Genomic DNA, 20,828 nt, shown 5'->3' on the forward strand with positions numbered 1-20,828 from the left:
TGCCACTGTTGGGTTTCGTAGTAATTTCAAAAAAATTTCCTACGCACACGCAAGATCATGGTGATGCATAGCAACGAGAGGGGAGAGTTTTGTCTACGTACCCTCGTAGACCGAAGCGGAAGCGTTGACGCAACGTAGAGGAAGTAGTCATACGTCTTCGCGATCCGACCGATCCAAGCACCGTTACTCCGGCACCTCCGAGTTCTTGGCACACGTTCAGCTCGATGACGATCCCCGGGCTCCGATCCAGCAAAGTGTCGGGGAGGAGTTCCGTCAGCACGACGGCGTGGTGACGATCTTGATGTTCTACCGTCGCAGGGCTTTGCCTAAGCACTGCAACAATATGACCGAGGTGGAATATGGTGGAGGGGGCACCGCACACGGCTAAGGAACGATCATGAAGATCAACTTGTGTGTCTATGGGGTGCCCCCTGCCCCCGTATATAAAGGAGTGGAGGAGGGGAGGGCCGGCCCTCTCTATGGCGCGCCCTAGGGGAGTCCTACTCCCACCGGGAGTAGGATTCCCCTTTTCCTAGTCCAACTAGGAGTCCTTCCATGTAGTAAGAGTAGGAAACAAGGAAGGGGCGCAGCCCCTCCCCCTAGTCCAATTCGGACTAGGCCTTGGGGGGGGGGGGGGGGCGCGGCCTGCCCTAGGCAGACCCTCTCTCTTTCCCGTATGGCCCAATAAGGCCCAATACTTCTCCCGGCGAATTCCCGTAACTCTCCGGTACTCGAAAAATACCCGAATCACTCGGAACCTTTCCGATGTACGAATATAGTCGTCCAATATATCGATCTTTACGTCTCGACCATTTCGAGACTCCTCGTCTTGTCCCCGATCTCATCTGGGACTCCGAACTCCTTCGGTACATCAAAACGCATAAACTCATAATATAACTGTCATCGAAACCTTAAGCGTGCGGACCCTACGGTTCGAGAACAATGTAGACATGACTGAGACACGTCTCCGGTCAATAACCAATAGCGGGACCTGGATGCCCATATTGGCTCCTACATATTCTACGAAGATCTTTATCGGTCAGACCGCATAACAACATACATTGTTCCCTTTGTCATCGGTATGTTACTTGCCTGAGATTCGATCGTCGGTATCCAATACCTAGTTCAATGTTGTTACCGGCAAGTCTCTTTACTCGTTCCGTAATACATCATCCCGCAACTAACTCATTAGTTGCAATGCTTGCAAGGCTTAAGTGATGTGCATTACCGAGAGGGCCCAGAGATACCTCTCCGACGATCGGAGTGACAAATCCCAATCTTGAAATACGCCAACCCAACATGTACCTTTGGAGACACCTGTAGAGCACCTTTATAATCACCCAGTTACATTGTGACGTTTGGTAGCACACAAAGTGTTCCTCCGGCACACGGGAGTTGCATAATCTCATAGTCATAGGAACATGTATAAGTCATGAAGAAAGCAATAGCAACATGCTAAACGATCGCGTGCTAAGCTAATGGAATGGGTCATGTCAATCAGATCATTCAACTAATGATGTGATCCCGTTAATCAAATAACAACTCTTTATCCATGGTTAGGAAACATAACCATCTTTCATTAACGAGCTAGTCAAGTAGAGGCATACTAGTGACACTCTGTTTGTCTATGTATTCACACATGTATTATGTTTCCGGTTAATACAATTCTAGCATGAATAATAAACATTTATCATGATATAAGGAAATAAATAATAACTTTATTATTGCCTCTAGGGCATATTTCCTTCAGCGGGATGCAAGGGCACAGTACCCCATGGCTCAGAAACTCCTCCTCGCGCTACTGGTGGCCTCGCACAAGCTGCGGCACTATTTTCAGGGTCACCCCATCAAGGTCGTCTCGTCATACCCCCTGGAGAGAGTGCTCAGGAGCCCCAATTCAGCTGGGAGGGTCGCTGAGTGGAACATAGAGTTGCAAGCGTTTCAGCTCAAATTCAGCACAACGAGAGTCATCAAGGGAGCATCGTTGGTGGATTTCGTGGCAGAATGGACGGAGGTGCCAGGCCTCAAGGCCGACGAGGATCGGTCCCTGTCCCCGGGAAGCGAGGCGCCAGAAGGCTGGGTCATGTACTTCGATGGGGCGTTCTCCAGGCACGGCGCTGGGGCTGGGGCGGTGCTTATATCGCCCACTCAGGACAAGCTCTATTACGCCGTGCAGCTCTATTTCCAGCAAGGTGAAAAGGTCTCCAACAACATAGCAGAGTATGAAGGTTTAATAGCGGGCTTGAAGGCCGCAGCTGCCCTAGGGGTGAAACGCCTCACCATCAAGGGCGATTCGCAGCTCCTTGTCAACTTCTCCAACAAGGTGTACGAGCCGAAGGATGAGCACATGGAAGCCTACCTTGCGGAGGTCCGCAAGATGGAGAAGCAGTTCTGGGGGTTGGAGTTGCAGCATGTGCCCCGTGGCACCAATCAGGAAGCCGATGACATCGCCAAACGCGCGTCCAGGCGGTTACCTCAGGAGCCTGGCATTTTAGAGGAGCGGCTCTTCAAGCCTTCAGCCCTGCCGTCATTATCAAACACGGCTCAGCCCTGGGAGGAGCTCCCCCAGCCACCTGCCTCAGGAGCTCCGGCCTGTGGCCCGGCCTCGGGAGCACGCCTGATCCTGTCGATGGAACCTCAGGAGGGATGTTGGATCATGGAGCTCCGGAGCTACCTAACGCAAGGGACCCTGCCGGAGAAGGAGGAGGAAGCAGAGCGAGTGGCACGCTAGGCCACGACATACTGCATCAAAGATGGAGAGCTCTACCGGAAGCGACCAAACGATGTGTCCCTGCGCTGCATCTCCAGGGAGCAAGGGAAGGAACTACTGGAAGATATACATGGCGGAGACTGCGGACATCATTCATCATCATGGACCCTCGTCGGCAAGGCGTTCCACAGTGGGTTTTATTGGCCCACCGCGCTCAATGACGCCGTGGAACTAGTGAAAGCTTGTGAAGCCTGCTAGTTCCACGCCAAGCAGATCCATCAGCCAGAGGGAGGCTTGCAGACTATCCCCCTTTCGTGGCCATTCGCAGTCTGGGGGCTGGACATCTTGGGCCCGTTTCCTCGGGCGCCAGGGGGCTACTGCTACCTTTACGTTGCCGTGGACAAGTTCACCAAGTGGGCTGAAGTAGAGGCTGTTCGCACCATTCCCGCGGGTTCTGCGGTCAAGTTCATCAAGGGCATCGTGAGCCGGTTCGGGGTGCCGAATCGCATCATCACGGACAACGGTTCACAGTTCACCAGTAACCTGTTCAAAACATACTGTGCTAACCTTGGAACGCAGATATGCTACACTTTAGTGGCGCACCCCCGAAGCAACGGCCAGGCCGAGCGGGCAAACGCGGAGGTCCTGAGGGGCCTCAAGACCAGGACGTTCAAGAAGAAGCTGGAGGCCTGCGGCAGAGGTTGGTACGACGAGCTTCAGTCCGTGCTGTGGTCCATCCGCACCACCGCGACCAAGCCGACTGGAGAGACCCCGTTCTTCCTGGTCTATGGAGCGGAAGCGGTCCTCCCTCACGAGGTGAGACGTCGCTCCGCGCGGGTCCTGGCGTTCAACGAGGCGTAGCAGGACACCATGCGGGGGATGGACCTCGTGCTGGGGGAGGAACATCGCCGAGAAGCCGCGCTGCGAGCGGCGAGGTACCAACAAGCGCTGCGGCGATATCACTGCCGCAACATCCGCCCCAGGACTCTTGAGGTAGGAGACCTCGTGCTCAAGCGGGTTCTCTCTAGGGAGGGACTGCACAAGCTCTCTCCCATGTGGGAGGGCCCGTTCAAGGTTGTTCATGTTTCCAAGCCCGGCTCCGCGCGCTTGGAGACTCAGGAGGGAGTGCCGGTCCAGAATGCATGGAACATCCAGCACCTCCGGAGGTTCTACCCCTAAAAAGGCCCAGAGCCTGTGAAGCAAGGCGAGTGCCTGTGAAGCTATCGCGTTTTGGAAAAGGCCCAGAACCTGTGAAGCAAGGCGAGTGCCTGTGAAGCTATCGCGTTTTGGAAAAGGCCCAGAGCCTGTGAAGCAAGGCGAGTGCCTGTGAAGCTATCGCGTTTTGGAAAAGGCCCAGAGCCTGTGAAGCAAGGCAAGTGCCTGTGAAGCTATCGCGTTTTGGAAAAGGCCCAGAGCCTGTGAAGCTATCGCGTTTTGGAGAAGGCCCAGAGCCTGTGAAGCAAGGCGAGTGCCTGTGAAGCTATCGCGTTTTGGAAAAGGCCCGGAGCCTGTGAAGAAGGCCAACGCCTTTGAAGCTCGCCGCCCGTGACACTCTCACGTAATAATGAGTTGGGGCTGTACACGCCCAGGAGACTCAGGAGCGCCGGCCTCAGGCCCTGGGGCTCCCTCCCACGCCCAGTGGCAGCACTTAGCTCCGCGCTGGTGAGAAGACGTCGAAGACTAGACTAGGTGCCGGACGCGGCTTTTCATTTGCTTTCCGCAGTTGGCTTGTTCCTTCTCATTCGAAGTTTTATTGAAGTTGTTGCCGTCTTTGGCTTGTGGTTCTTCGGCTTTTCATTCTCATGCCTCGATTTCTCTTGAGCAAGGCCTCGCGAGGTAGGTAGCCGAGCACCCCCGCGAATGTTCCTATCCTAGACATTCAAAGGGTTCGCGACCTGGGCCCCTTGCAGGAGCACCCCTCCAGTCCGTGCCCCTCGGGCACCGCGACGCAAACACAGGGCCTGGGTCGGTCGCCCCCACGGCTGGGGCTGGGAACCATCCACGCGCGGGCACGTAGCCGGAAGGTACGATAAAGAAAGCAAAATGATGATTAATAGCAATAACCCATACACGCCCCCGTGGGGCCCCACGCTACTGTCCTTTTTACGCAGGAAAAAGGAAAAGGAAGAACAAATCTGGTGCAGCTCGCCTCACACCGGCCCGCAGGGAAGCCCGAGCTGCCTCCGGAGCTTAGGCGGACTCCCTCTCGCGCTTCACCAGGGCGCGACGGTGGGCGGACACGCTGCCACCTCCCAAGCAGATACGGCGGCGTGGGGGCTGACCACGGTCGCCACTAGAAGAGCCGCCGCCTGAAGAAGAGACGGAGATGCTTGAAGAACCCTGAGCGCCGCCTGCCGCGCGAACGCTGCCCTCTCCGTCATCGCCGGAGCCAGGTTCCCAGCCGCGGTCGTCACCCTCGGGGCAACACCCTGCGCAGCGACCATCTAACCCAAACACCCTCACGTAGAGGGTGGCATCACCGTCGAACTTGAAGTGCAGGGTGCACCGACGGCCCAGGCCGCGCGCGCGGGCAAACGACTGCCAACCACGGGCCAGGGCCAGGCTCCCGGCTGCGGAGACCTCCAGTGAAACCCATGAGGCCCGGCTGCAGCAGCAGCCGTCGGCCTGAAGCCAGAGGCCACCCGGGGCGCCGGCCGGGAGCTCGCCAAGGAGGAAGCGAGGAAGAGGAAGCCGGGTGCTATTCGGCTCCACCGACCACATGACGAACTCGGGCAGCACCTCGGCAGTGCGGAAGCGCGACATCGGGGGACGCGCAGCCGGAGCGCACCCCCTGGTCGCAGTAATCCGCCCGCCGCCGTGCTGGAAAGCATCTCCGCGGCCGCGGGGAGATGCCATGGTGGCCACAGGATGTTTGTGGGGGCGCCCTCGGCCGCACTTGGGCGGAGGAGAGGCATGCTCAACCTGGCAGGCCTTCCCCTTCTCCGCGGCCGAGAACCTCCTCGACGGGGCCATGGAGAAGAAGAAGAAGCAAGGGGAGATGAACCAGAAGGGCGCGTGTCATTCAGTACTTATAGCTGGCGAGGGCCAACCGACGGCCCCCACGATCACAGGTAATCATGACCCGTTTTTGCATGCAGGGACTTGTCCCATCCGTGAAGTTGCCGAGGCGTCATGGGGAAGTGGAGACGCCCACGTCCAATCAACCTCCATGCGGCGCCCAAGGCCGCAGGCTGTTAGGGCCCGCGGCGCTTCGCTCTTGCCCTTCCGCCTCCCTGCACGGCCAAGTCCGGGCGCACCTTGGGCCCAGGGGCTACTGTCGGCGTTCTGGGAACGGGGGTCCCCAGACTTGCCTGCCTGCAGCCTGTGGCGTGGCTCAAAGGGGGGCCCAGCACGGCCCACCTTCACCAACACAAACCAAGACCCTCGCGAGGGGCCAAGCCTCGCGGGGCGGATGACGCGGAGCTTCCTCAGGCACGGCCTCGTCAGGCTGGGTCACGAGGAGGTGGAGAGATCAAGGCGGGGTACCTCACGAGGTGCCCGTGACGCAAGCCATGACGACTCAGGGCGCCAAGCGGGTGCCAGCCTGCGCAGCGTCCTCCTTTCCTCTTTGGTGCAAAGGGGGCAAGCGCAGCCGCGGAGTACCGAGGCATTAGGCAAAGGTTGCCATTTCGGTGCAACGAGACCAAGACCAGGACTACGAGACGGAGGTCATCGTGGAGCCCAAGATGGCGTCATCACCAGAGCTTTGCACAGGCGAAGACTACTTTTGTCAGGATAGCTGATACCAGCTGTCCCCCTTCAAATTAGCCCGCCATTGTTGGCTCCCTTCCCGCTCGATATTTGGGAAGAGGACCAGGGCCTCTATAAATAGGACCAGCCACCCACAGAGCAAAGAGGGCGGAGGGGGTTCGGTCGGTTTTGCTGGAGGCAGAGAGAGAGAGAAGGTGACTGAACTCCACTGAGCTGTTCATCGCCCCAGCCAAGAACAGACCCTCGCGAGGCTGTTCTTCCTTGTATTGTTCATCATCATCAGCCCAAGAGGCAATCCACCACACCACACACTGGAGTAGGGTATTACACCACAACGGTGGCCCGAACCAGTATAAACCCTATGTCTCTTGTGTTTTTCTTTCCGTAGTTTTAGATCCTAGCATGGCGGAGGGGTGCAGGTAGGTAGGAGGCGAAATCTCCACGCGCACCCCAGTGTTCGAACCTCAAGGGTCTGCCGGAACCTGAAATCCGACAGGATCACTGGACAGCGGTCAAGAACATCCTGAAATACCTGAAAAGGACTAAGGATATGTTTCTCGTATATGGAGGTGACAAAGAGCTCATCGTAAATGGTTATGTTGATGCAAGCTTTGACACTGATCCGGACGATTCTAAATCGCAAACCGGATACGTGTTTACATTAAACGGTGGATCTGTCAGTTGGTGCAGTTCTAAACAAAGCGTTGTGGCGGGATCTACATGTGAAGCGGAGTACATAGCTGCTTCGGAAGCAGCAAACGAAGGAGTCTGGATGAAGGAGTTCATATCTGATCTAGGTGTCATACCTAGTGCATCGGGTCCAATGAAAAATCTTTTGTGAGAATACTGGTGCAATTGCCTTGGTAAAGGAATCCAGATTTCACAAGAGAACCAAGCACATCAAGAGACGCTTCAATTCCATCCGGGATCTAGTCCAGGTGGGAGACATAGAGATTTGCAATATACATACAGATCTGAATGTTGCAGACCCGTTGACTAAGCCTCTTCCACGAGCAAAACATGATCAGCACCAAAGCTCCATGGGTGTTAGAATCATTACCATGTAATCTAGATTATTGACTCTAGTGCAAGTGGGAGACTGAAGGAAATATGCCCTAGAGGCAATAATAATGTTATTATTTTATTTCCTTATATCATGATAAATGTTTATTATTCATGCTAGAATTGTATTATCCGGAAACATAATACTTGTGTGAATACATAGACAAACTAAACGTCACTAGTATGCCTCTACTTGACTAGCTCATTAATCAAAGATGGTTATGTTTCCTAACCATAGACATGTGTTGTCATTTGATTAACGGGATCACATTATTAGGAGAATGATGTGATTGACATGACCCATTCCATTAGCTTAGCACCCGATCATTTAGTATGTTGCAATTGCTTTCTTCATAACTTATACATGTTCCTATGACTATGAGATTATGCAACTCCCGTTTGCCGGAGGAACACTTTGTGTGCTACCAAACGTCACAATGTAACTGGGTGATTATAATTAAAGGTGATCTACAGGTGTCTGCAAAGGTACATGTTGGGTTGGCGTATTTCGAGATTAGGATTTGTCACTCCGATTGTCGGAGAGGTATCTCTGGGCCCTCTCGGTAATGCACATCACCTAAGCCTTGCAAGCAATGCAACTAATGAGTTAGTTGCGAGATGATGTATTACGGAACGAGTAACGAGACTTGTCGGCAACGAGATTGAACTAGGTATTGAGATGCCGACGATCGAATCTCGGGCAAGTAACATACCGATGACAAAGGGAACAACGTATGTTGTTATGCGGTCTGACCGATAAAAGATCTTTGTAGAATATGTGGGAGCCAATATGAGCATCCAGGTTCCGCTATTGGTTATTGACCGGAGACATGTCTCGGTCATGTATACATTGTTCTCGAACCCGTAGGGTCCGCACGCTTAAGGTATCGATGACAGTTATATTATGAGTTTATTAGTTTTGATGTACCGAAGTTAGTTTGAAGTCCCAGATGTGATCACGGACATAATGAGGAGTCTCGAAATGGTTGAGATATAAAGATTGATATATTGGACGGCTATATTCGGACACCGGAAGTGTTCCGGGGAAGTTTCGGATAAAACTGGAGTACCGGGGGTTTACCGGAACCCCCCGGGGGGTTAATGGGCCTCATGGGCCTAAAGTGGAGAAGAGGAGGGGTGGCCATTGCAGGCCGCGCGCCCCCTCTCCCCCTAGTCTGAATTGGACAAGGTGGGAGGGGCGGTGCCCCCCCTTTCCTTCCTCTCCTCTCTCCCTTCCTCCCCCCTATCGTACTTGGACAAGGAAAAGGTGGGAGTCCTACTCCCAGTAGGAGTAGGACTCCTCCCTGGCACGCCTCATTATGGTCGGCCACCCCTCCCCCTTGCTCCTTTATATATGGGGGCAGGGGGGCACCTCTAGACACAACAATTGATCCTTGAGATCTCTTAGCCGTGTGCGGTGCCCCCCTCCACCATAATCCTCGATAATATTGTAGCGGTGCTTAGGCGAAGCCCTGTGACGGTAGAATATCAAGATTGTCACCACGCCGTCGTGCTGACGGAAATCTTCCCCGACACTTTGCTGGATCGGAGTCCGGGAATCGTCATCGAGCTGAACATGTGCTAGAACTCGGAGGTGCCGTAGTTTCGGTGCTTGAGGTCGGGCCGTGAAGACGTACGACTACATCAACCGCGTTGTTATAACGCTTCCGCTTTCGGTCTATGAGGGTACGTGGACAAGACTCTCCCCTCTCGTTCTATGCATCACCATGATCTTGCGTGTGGGTAGGAAATTTTTTGAAATTACTACGTTCCCCCACACATATACACCTCCTGAGCAAGTTAAAGTTGAACCTAATATTGCTATTTTTAAAGATGTCTTGTATGATAATATTGATGGGCATGTTATTCATTTCCTTGATGAGACTGCTAGAATTGCTAAACCTTGTGCAAAAGATAAAAACAGACATGTGGTAGGCATGCCTGTTATTTCTGTTAAAATAGGAGATCATTGTTATCATGGCTTATATGATATGGGTGCTAGTGCTAGTGCAATACCTTACGCCTTATACAAAGAAATTATGCATGATATTGCACCTGCTGAGATAGACGATATTGATGTCACAATTAAACTTGCCAATAGAGATACTATTTCACCAATGGGAATTGTTAGAGATGTTGAAGTCTTGTGTGGGAAAACAAAATATCCTACTGATTTTCTTGTTATTGGTTCCCCACAAGATAGCTTTTGTCCCATTATATTTGGTAGACCATTCTTAAACACAGTTAATGCTAAGATAGATTGCAAAAAGGATGTTGTTACTATCAGTTTAGATGATATGTCATGAATTTAATTTCTCTAAATTTAGTAGACAACACTGTGAAGAAGAATTACCTAGTAAGGATGAAATTATTGGTCTTGCTTCTATTGCCGTACCTCCTAGTGATCCTTTAGAACAATATTTGCTAGACCATGAAAATGATATGTTTATGAATGAAAGAAGGGAAATAGATGAAGTATTCTTTAAATAGGAACCAATTCTGAAACACAATTTGCCTGTTGAAATCCTAGGGGATCATCCTCCACCCAAGGGTGATCCCGTGTTTGAGCTTAAACTGTTGCCTAATACTCTTAAATATGCTTATCTTGATGAGAAAAAGATGTATCCTGTTATTATTAGTGCTAACCTTTCAGAGCATGAGGAAGAGAGATTATTGAAAACTCCGAAGAAGCACCATGCTGCTATTGGGTATACTCTTGATGATCTTAAGGGCATTAGTCCCACTGTATGTCAACATAAAATAAATTTGGAAGAAGATGCTAAACCAGTTCGTGATCATCAACGACAGCTGAATCCTAAAATGAAAGAAGTGGTAAGAAAGGAAATACTAAAGCTCCTTGAGGCCGGTATAATCTATCCTGTTGCTGGTAGTCAGTGGGTAAGTCTTGTCCATTGTGTCCCTAAGAAGGGAGGTATTACTGTCATTCCTAATGATAAAGATGAATTGATTCCTCAAAGAATCATTACAGGTTATAGGATGGTAATTGATTTCTGCAAATTAAATAAGGCCACTAAAAAGGATCATTACCCCTTACCTTTTGTCGATCAAATGCTAGAAAAATTATCCAAACATACACATTTTTGCTTTCTAGATGGTTATTCTGGTGTCGGGTGGTAGGTGCGACATATGCCAACGGGTGGCTTATCATTGTGGGAGCCAGTAAGACGTCGCCGATGCCTGGAAACGGGATGAGGCGAAGACATGCACGCCGGTGAATCTTACCCAGCTTTGGGGCTCTCCGTGGAGATAACACCCCTACTGCTGCTCTGGGGGTCTCCGCATGATCACTAGATGGACAAGTAGCTACACAATGCTCCTTGAGCTGTTCGGTGGGAGGAGGAAGAAGGGCACGGCTAGCTTGCTTCTTCTCCTTGTGTGATGTCTAAAACTAGCTGGGGGTCCAACCCTTTGCATGGATGCCGCGGGGGGTTTATATAGGCCTACCCCCCGGGGGTACAATGGTAATCCGACTGGGCACGGGGCCCAGCCGTCTGTGACTGCGCTCGCCGGCTTCTGCGCCGGCTGCTGGGGCCCGCCGACTGGTGGGTCCTGCCGGCTGCCGGCCCCTTGGTCGACAGGCAGGCCCCACTGTCCAGGGCCTGGTCGGCGGCTGGTTACTGTTGCTCTATCTTGGTGACGTGGGCTTCATCGAGGTAGGCGTGGCTACAGTGCCGCCGCCCGGCGGGCGATCGCTGTATCCTCACCGCGTCTTATCTCCTTAATGGGGCGTCTCCTTCGAGGGAGGCGGCAAGCCGGCTGCGGGGAGCCGGCTCTGTCTTGGGCCGACTGGGGGAGGCGTGGCCTCCTTCGGGTGTCTCTCTGCCCGAAGGGGCCCACCGCCCGTGGGCCATACTGGCAGCCCATCGTGGATGGCATCAGGGTCAACATGGCAATAGTGTTGCGCCGGACGGGTCATGGTCACCCGTACGGCGCACTGTGCTGGTCATGCTCCGGGATTTGGGGGTGGCATGCTTTAGTGTAGCCGCGCCCTGTCACATCGCCGTTAGGTGGATGCAAACTTTGAGGGTACGGTCTCGACCGCTTTGTGGGAGCCGGCTTCTTGGAGTCGACCTTCTTGCGGCCGGCTTCTCAAAGCCGGCCCTCCCGTGGCTTCTTTTGCGAGGGCTAAAGTGGGGCCGCCTTCCGGCAGTCGGCCTGGGTGACAGCCAGCAAGGGGAAGGCAGCCCCATGTCTTGGATTCTTGAGAGCCGGACGGGCTCGTAATTTTTTCAGAAGTGCCAGGGGAAGCCGGCTAGGCTACCCATGGCTATTTACTCCGACATCTGGTTTCTCTCAAATACCTGTGTCATCCAAGGATCAATCAAAGACTACTTTTACTTGCCCTTTTGGTACTTTTGCTTATAGACGTATGCCTTTTGGTTTATGTAATGCACCTGCTACATTTCAAATATGCATGATGGCTATATTATCTGACTTTTGTGAAAAGATTTGTGAGGTTTTCATGGACGATTTCTCCGTCTATGGATCTTCTTTTGATGATTGCTTGAGCAACCTTGCCGAGTTTTGCAGAGATGTGAAGAAACTAATCTTTTCTTGAATTGGGAAAAGTGCCACTTTATGGTTAATGAAGGTATTGTCTTGGGGCATAAAGTTTCTGAAAGAGGTATTGAAGTTGTAAAGCCAAGGTTAATGCTATTGAAAAGATGCCATGCCCCAAGGATATCAAAGGTATAAGAAGTTTCCTTGGCCACGCCGGATTTTATAGGAGGTTCATCAAGGACTTCTCAAAAATTTCTCGGCCTCTGACTAATTTATTACAAAAAGATATACCATTTGTCTTTGATGATGATTGTGTAGAAGCATTTGAAATACTTAAGAAAGCATTGATCTCTGCACCTATTGTTCAGCCACCTGATTGGAATTTACCATTTGAAATTATGTGTGATGCTAGTGGTTATGCTGTAGGTGATGTTCTAGGGCAAAGAGTTGATAAGAAATTGTAACATCCCAAATTTTCAATTTGGAATGTTATAAATTAGATCATCTATGCATATCATATTTTATTTTTGCATTTTGGTTGATCATAGAAATTTTACGCAACTCAATGACCCACTACGAGAGTTGGGGATTTCGTTATTTTCATATTTGAGTTTTCTCAAATTTTGAGAATAGGATCATTTGATTTTATTTATTTTATCATCAATTATTTCTATTAGAAAAATATGAGAGAGGGAATAAAATGAATTCCCTAAAATAAAGAAATATTGAGGATCAAATAATAAAATCAAATAAGATTTTATTTCGGAGTTTTTCGGTGTTTTATTTGAATTTAGGAAAATGTGCGTTTTTCAAAATTGCATTCAGGTCCCAAATAAATGTTCACCATGTGTGGCTTGATTTTAGAAGCCCGTGAAAATTTATTTTGGAATTTTTGGAGACCGTTTAGTATTTATTTTTATTTTTCTTCTGCGGGTATAAAAAAAACGAACCGACCTACGGGCCGTGTCCGATTAGGACTCCGGCCCGCCAGGGCTTTATAAGCCGGGGCAGCCCACCCGGGGCAAACCCTAGCCGCCAGCCCTGCCTCGAGCCCCGTGCCCTTCCGCCACCTGCACCGCCGCCGCCGCTCACCGCCGCACGCTCGCCGAGGTTTGCCGCTGCCTCGTTTTCCATGCCGCCGTTTTTTTCAAAAAAACCGTCGGTTTTTCATTGGTTTTTTTATTTTTTTAGATTCGTTTTTTTTAAATAGATCGGTTTTTCCGGTTTATTTAAATAGTGAGCATTCGTCCACTCGTTTTTCTTTTTCTTGGATTAAATCCGCGATTTTTCTGATCGCGATTCTTGATCCGATTTTCGTTTTAGTATAACTTTTCGTTCGTTTATCGGAATCAGGCGATTCAAGTGCCTGGAGTTTCGTCTCGAAACCCTCTATCCGTTTAACCAACTTAAACCAGATTTTGCTACTGTAAAATTTTCCCTAGATCCAGATTAGTAGAATGAAGTTGTTTTCTTTCGCCGTTTGACTTTCGTTGCTTCGTTCGATTTGATTCTTTTTGCAAACCGGAGTTCTTAAGTTGAACCTTCTGGTTAGATCTCTTATTTGAGTTTTACCCGTGCATTAGATGAGTTCTTATTGTATGCTTGTTGTTTGTCTGCGATAGAATACCCGGAGTGCGCCGCCTGTTACTTCGAATCTCTAGGTTTCGCGGATCATCAGCAAGGCAAGTAACACTTTGATCATACCTCCTACTACCCAGTTTTATTGCATTAGATCAATCTTCACACATTGCATGATTAGGATCTAATTAAATTGTGGGATGGGAAGTAGTTGAGGTAGTACCTATTACCTGTTTATTATCAAACCTTTGGGAGTTACTTCTACGTTTGCTTATCATGCCATGCTATGCTAGTAGATGTGTTTTGGGTGAGTGATATCCATGACAGATGTGAGTTTGTTAATTAATGGTTTATCTAAGGTGGCAACTTAAACACACATCTGGGTGGATTGAGGCACCTGGGTATTCCAGGACTTGCCTGTTTTCTTTTGGACCGCCACCCAGGCTCAAAGGGATCATGAGACTATTCATACTAGAAACTTCTGTGTGCAGCCACAAGCTATTATGGGCTCTAGCATAGTTGAGTAAGTCGTGCGAACTCTTACAGTGGTAAACTAGCAGATGTAGGGGATGTAGGTGGTACAGTCTACCCGATCATAAGGTGCTAGCGCTTCTGAAAGACTATGTCTCGGCCATCCGTCTTCTCAAACACCTTGTAGTGCGAGAAACCAAACGGAGGCGATCGAGTCTTGTGGGTAAAAGTGCGCAAACCTCTGCAGTGTAATAAACTAATCATGATTAGCCGCGTCCTCGGTTATGGACATCTTGAGTATCTAGTACCTGGATTATCATGTGAATCTCAACATGTTACTCTAAATTAATTTTATTGGGTTATGTTTAATGATGATGTTTAATTGGGATTGAGAATGCTGTCAACCATTCTCAATGTTTAACAACTACCATGATAGTTAAATAAATCTATTCCTTTGAAGTAGGGAAAAATTGGCTTTACGCAAAATTGTAACCATAGAGCTTTCCACCAGCCAAATATGCATATAGTATAGCTGTTTCATTCCATTACTCTCTATGTGTTACATTGCCAGCATATTCCATGTGCTGACCCATTTCGGGCTGCAACGTTAATGTTGCAGACTTCTCAGACGACAATTAAGGAGTTTTTAGGTCGTGGTTCTATACTCAATGATGCCGTTGGAGTTGATGGACTCACTTATCTTCTAAGCCTTCCGCTGTTATCGTTATTGGATGGCCTTAAGCCATATTTATTGTAATAAGTTCTCTATGGAGACACTCGATGTAATAAGTGTGTGATTGCTACTCTGCTTTAAATCCTTCGAGTATTGTGTGGTGTCAGCATTACTGATCCAGGGATGACACCGGAGCACAGAGATCAGACTATTTGAGGTCTGGTCGCTACAGAGATGGTATCAGAACACACGCTGACTGTAGGACACGACCACTAAGCTAAAGACCTAGATCACTTTTCACTCTCTTCTCTTCCGACTTCTCATCTTTTCTACTCTTTTAGGATGGCGGATGCAAGGAACAAGTTCACGCAACCGGATGAAGATACACCCTTTGGACGTCACTTGAAGGAAATCACTAGATACCTGAATATAGGAGTACCAAGCTTCATCGGAACCTACAACGCCACTTTACCTGAAGAAGAGCGCTGGATGATTCAAGTTCAAGTTCCAGGAAGGATGTTCATGCCAGTCACTGAGCCCATAGAGTTTTCTTTTGATGCACCGACTTGGAGTCTAGGAATGAGCATGGCAGCTCACATCGCCATGGGACGCATTGGAGAAGTCTACCACAAGGATCTCAAGGATACTATCTACCAGATTTGTGGGCGCCGAGATGAAGACTGGGAGATGATCAGCACCAGGAAGGATAGATCAATCGCAGCTTCTATCCAGGAGTTAAACCAGCACATTCGACAACAGGAGAACCAGATGTGTGCCGACATGATAGATCTAAAGAAGGCAAGGACAAGAATCAAGGAACTGGAGGAAGAACTCAAGGCTACACGTGAAGATTATGAAGAAGAAATTGAAGTACTGGTGGAGAAGAATGACGACCTGATCAAGAAGATTGGAATATTTATGGGAGGCCCTACACCAATAGAGGAAGACGAAGAACCCAAGGAGATTAGCCCGAAAGACTACATCATCATCGACGGCACTGACTCGGATCCAGATAGTAGCGATAATGACTATGTTGATGAAGCTGGAGCAGATATCATGGAGTCTGCAACCGAAGAATATTTCTAGTAGACCACCTCATCAGTAGTAGTAGTCCACCATGTAAATATAGTAGTCCGAGCACTTTTGCGATAGTTAGATCGATTGTATGCCCTTGTTTGATTGAATGAAGTAAATTGTTTGTCTTTGCCTCATGTGCATATGGGTAGTGTTTTCTCTTTAGACCCCCTCTATTCTTACATCTCATCTTTTCTAAACCCTCAGATGCCTCCGAGACGTGACCCCGGATTTGCCTTTCCACCGGAGCTCACCCAGTTGATCCAGCAGCAGAACACATTGTTGTAGTTGCTAGTCCAGAATCAGAATCAGGGGAACAACAACCACAACCCACCACCACCACCACCTGTTGACCACTTAGCCCATTTTCTTAGGCTAAACCCGCCGGTGTTTTCCAGTAGCACCGAGCCGATAGTAGCAGATGATTGGATCCACAAGACAGCTAGGGAGTTAACCACAGCAGGATGCACAGATGCGGAGAAGGTGAAGTTTGCCGCACATCAGCTAGAAGGACCCGCAGCATCATGGTGGGAGAATTTCACAGCCACTTTCCCTGTCGACACTGTCACATGGCACCAGTTTCAGCAGGCTTTTCATACTGCACATGTTTCAGCAGGAGCTATGGCCATGAAGAAGCATGAGTTTCGCAACTTGCGCCAGGGAGGACGGACAGTTGGCCAGTATGTGGAGGACTTTAGTAAGTTAGCATGTTATGCACCAGATGACATCGCTACGGATGCAGCTAAGCAGGAGAAGTTTCTGGAAGGACTGAATGATGAGTTGAGCATGCAGTTGATGGTAGCAACCTTCAACAACTACCAGGAGTTGGTAGATCGTGCTCTTATGATTAAAGGGAAGCAGCAGCAAATTGAGAATCGCAAGAGGAAGTATGGACAAGGAAAGTACAATTCAGGAGCTCAGCAGAAGCCACGTTTTACCCCTAGACCGGGAGGACATTTTCAGCATACCCATGGAGGAGGTAGCTCGCACAATCACAATGGCACCAAGAATGGTAATGGGAATGGAGGAAGCAACGGCCAGAATCGCATCAACCCCTCAACCCCAGCCAAGAAGGACCTAAGCCAAGTCACTTGCTTTAAGTGTCAGAAGACCGGACACTATGCCAATGAATGTCCTGAAGGCCAAAATGGCAATGGAAGCTCTGGGAAGAAGCTGAACCCTTTCAACAGGGGACAGGTGAACCACGTTAGCGTGGAGGAGGTTGAAGCTCAGCCTGATGCAGTAATAGGTAAGTTTTTGGTTAAGTCATTTACTGCACTAATTCTTTTTGATACTGGTGCATCACATTCATACATCTCAAGGGGATTTGTGGATAAGTATAACCTATCAACCCAAGCCCTTAGGTCACCCATGTTAGTAACCACGCCTGGAGCAGAGTATGTGGCTAGTCTATGGTGTGATCGGTTACCATTAAGGATTGGTAACTATGTTTTTCCCTCAGACCTAATAGTATTGGAATCCCAAGGATTGGATGTGATATTAGGCATGGATTGGTTATCAAAGTATGAAGGGAATATTGAATGTGCTAGTAAGTCAATTTTGCTTACCACTCCAGAAGGGAGAAGGATAAAGTATGTATCCCGACATGTGCCAAAGAGGACTCAAGTAAATTGCCTAACAGGAGTTGTGCAGGAGGAAGTACCAGTGGTAAGGGATTTCCCTGAAGTATTTCCAGAGGAGTTGCCAGGCATGCCACCGGATAGAGATATTGAGTTTTTGATTGAGCTATTGCCAGGCACAGGGCCAATATCAAAGAGACCATAAAGGATGCCAGCAAAGGATTTGGTGGAAATTAAGAAGCAGATTAAGGAGTTACTGGATAAGGGATATATTCGCCCAAGTTCTTCACCTTGGGGATCGCCAGTACTTTTAGTGGAGAAGAAGGATGGATCATTAAGGATGGTTGTTGATTATCGAGGATTGAATGAAGTAGCAATCAAGAACAAGTACCCACTACCAATGATCAATGATCTGTTTGATCGATTGCAAGGAGCTAAGGTATTTTCCAAGATCGATCTGCGATCAGGATACCACCAGTTGAAGATTCGAGAACAGGATATTCCGAAGACAGCTTTTACCACCAGGTACGGGTTGTACGAGTATACCGTTATGTCATTTGGTCTGACTAACGCACCCGCATATTTTATGAACATGATGAACAAAGTATTTATGGAATTTTTGCATAAGTTCGTCGTAGTGTTCATTGATGATATCCTGGTTTATTCGAAGAATGAAGAGGAGCATAAGGAGCATTTCCATTTGGTACCTGGAAAGCTCAGAGAACATCAATTATATGCCAAGTTCAGCAAATGTGAGTTTTGGTTGAAGGAAGTAGGATTCCTCGGACACGTTATATCTGGAGAAGGTATAGCAGTTGATCCCACTAAAGTTGATACCGTGACCAAGTGGGAAGCCCCAACAACAGTTGGAGAGATCCGGAGTTTTCTTGGACTCGCAGGATACTACCGGAGATTTATTGAGAATTTCTCAAAGATTGCAAAGCCTATGACTGAGTTGTTGAAGAAAGATACTAAGTTCATATGGACAGAGGAATGTGAGGCTAGTTTCCAGGAGTTGAATAAACGTTCGGTTACCTCACCAGTGTTGATTTTGCCAGACTAGACCAAAGATTATGAGGTGTATTGCAACGCTTCACGCCGAGGACTTGGAGTAGTGCTTATGCAAGAAGGGAGAGTTGTTTCACATGCCTCAAGACAACTGAAACCTCATGAGTTGAATTATGCCATGCATGATTTGGAGTTAGCAGCCGTAGTGCATGCTTTGAAAACGTGGAGGCATTTCCTCATTGGAAATCATTGTGAGGTGTACACGGATCATAAGAGTTTGAAATACATTTTCACACAGAAGGAGTTGAATCTCAGACAAAGGAGATGGTTGGAGCTCATCAAGGATTATGATATGAGATTGCATTATCACCCCAGAAAAGCTAATGTAGTAGCTGATGCATTAAGCCGTAAGAGCCATGTCAATACATTAATGACGGGAGAAATACCCAAAGAGTTAGCAGAAAATCTTCATGAACTATGTTTGGAAATAGTTCCGAGAGGCTATGTAGCAGCATTGGAGATTCAGTCAACATTGATGGATAGAATCAGAGAAGCTCAAAGGACTGACAAAGAGATTGCCGCTATAAAGGAGAAACTTAGCAAACGAAAAGCTAAGGGATTTCGTGAGGATGAGCACGACACCCTATGGTTTGAAGACCGTGTTTATGTGCCCAATGACTCGGAGATCAGGAAGTTGATATTGCAAGAGGCACATGATTCACCATATTTGATTCACCCAGGAAATACCAAGATGTATTTGGATTTGAAAGATATTTTCTGGTGGACCGAAATGAAGAAGGATATTGCGAAGTATGTAGCAATTTGTGATGTATGTCAGAGAGTAAAGGCAGAGCATCAGAAGCCAGCAGGATTGTTACAACCGTTGCTGATACCCAAATGGAAGTGGGATAAGTTAGGCATGGATTTTATCACAGGATTGCCCAGGACTCGTTCAGGCTATGACTCGATTTGGGTTGTAGTTGATCGATTGACGAAAGTAGCTCATTTCATCCCGGTAAAGACCACTTACACCAGTGCTAAGTTGGCAAAGATATACATGACCAGGATCGTATGTTTGCATGGAGTTCCGAGGAGTATCATATCAGATAGAGGAACACACTTTACCTCAAAGTTCTGGAAGCAGTTGCAAGAAACTTTGGGTACCAGGCTAGAATTCAGTACAACTTTTCATCCACAGACAGATGGACAGACCGAGAGAGTTAATCAGATTTTGGAGGATATGCTGAGAGCTTGTGCGCTAGATTACGGATCTAGTTGGGACGATAATTTTCCATATGCAGAGTTCTCTTACAACAATAGTTACCAAACCAGTTTAAAGATGGCCCCTTTCGAAGCTTTGTACGGAAGGAGGTGCAGGACACCGTTGTCGTGGGATGAAGTTGGAGACCGCCAGTTGTTTGGACCTGACTTGATTAAAGAGTCTGAATAGAAGGTGAAATTGATTCGCGATAGGCTCAAGGTAGCTAAATCCAGACAGAAAAGTTATGCAGATTCTAAACGCAAGGAACAGTTTACGAAGTCGGAGATAGAGCTTATCTTTGAGTATCTCCACTTTGGGGAACAAAGCGTTTTGGAGTTAAAGGGAAGTTAGCGCCACGATTTGTAGGACCATATCGAGTTTTGGAGTGTATGGGAGAAGTGGCCTACAAGTTGGAATTACCTGAAGGATTGTCAGGAGTTCATGATGTGTTCCACGTTTCCCAGTTGAAGAAGTGCCACGCGGAGATGGCTGACATACCTTTGAGAGAAACAGTGCCATTGGAAACTATTCAATTGGATAACGATTTGACCTATGAGGAGAAACCAGTTAAGATTCTCGAGTTTGCCAGCCGAGTTACTCACAGCAAGGTTGTCAAGTTTTGCAAGGTTCAGTGGAGCCACCACACGGAGGATGAAGCCACCTGGGAATGAGAGGAAGATTTGCTCAAGGACCACCCTCACCTATTTTCTAGCCAACCCGAATCTCGAGGGCGAGATTCATCTTAAGAGGGGTAGGTTTGTAACATCCCAAATTTCAATTTGAATGTTATACATTAGATCATCTATGCATATCATATTTTATTTTTGCATTTTGGTTGATCCTAGAAATTCTACGCAACTCAATGACCCACTGAGAGAGTTGGGGATTTCGTTATTTTCATGTTTGAGTTTTCTCAAATTTTGAGAATAGGATCATTTGATTTTATTTATTTTATCATCAATTATTTCTATTACAAAAATATGAGAGAGGGAATAAAATGACTTTCCCAAAATAAAGAAATATTGAGGATCAAATAATAAAATCAAATAAGATTTTATTTCGGAGTTTTTCGGTGTTTTATTTGAATTTAGGAAAAATGTGCGTTTTTCAAAATTGCATTTAGGTCCCAAATTGCGGCTTGATTTTAGAAGCCTGTGAAAATTTATTTCGGAATTTTTG

Source organism: Triticum urartu, chromosome 5A, assembly GCF_056163025.1.
Source record: "Triticum urartu cultivar PI428250 chromosome 5A, HENAU_Tu73, whole genome shotgun sequence".
Taxonomy (NCBI): domain Eukaryota; kingdom Viridiplantae; phylum Streptophyta; class Magnoliopsida; order Poales; family Poaceae; genus Triticum; species Triticum urartu.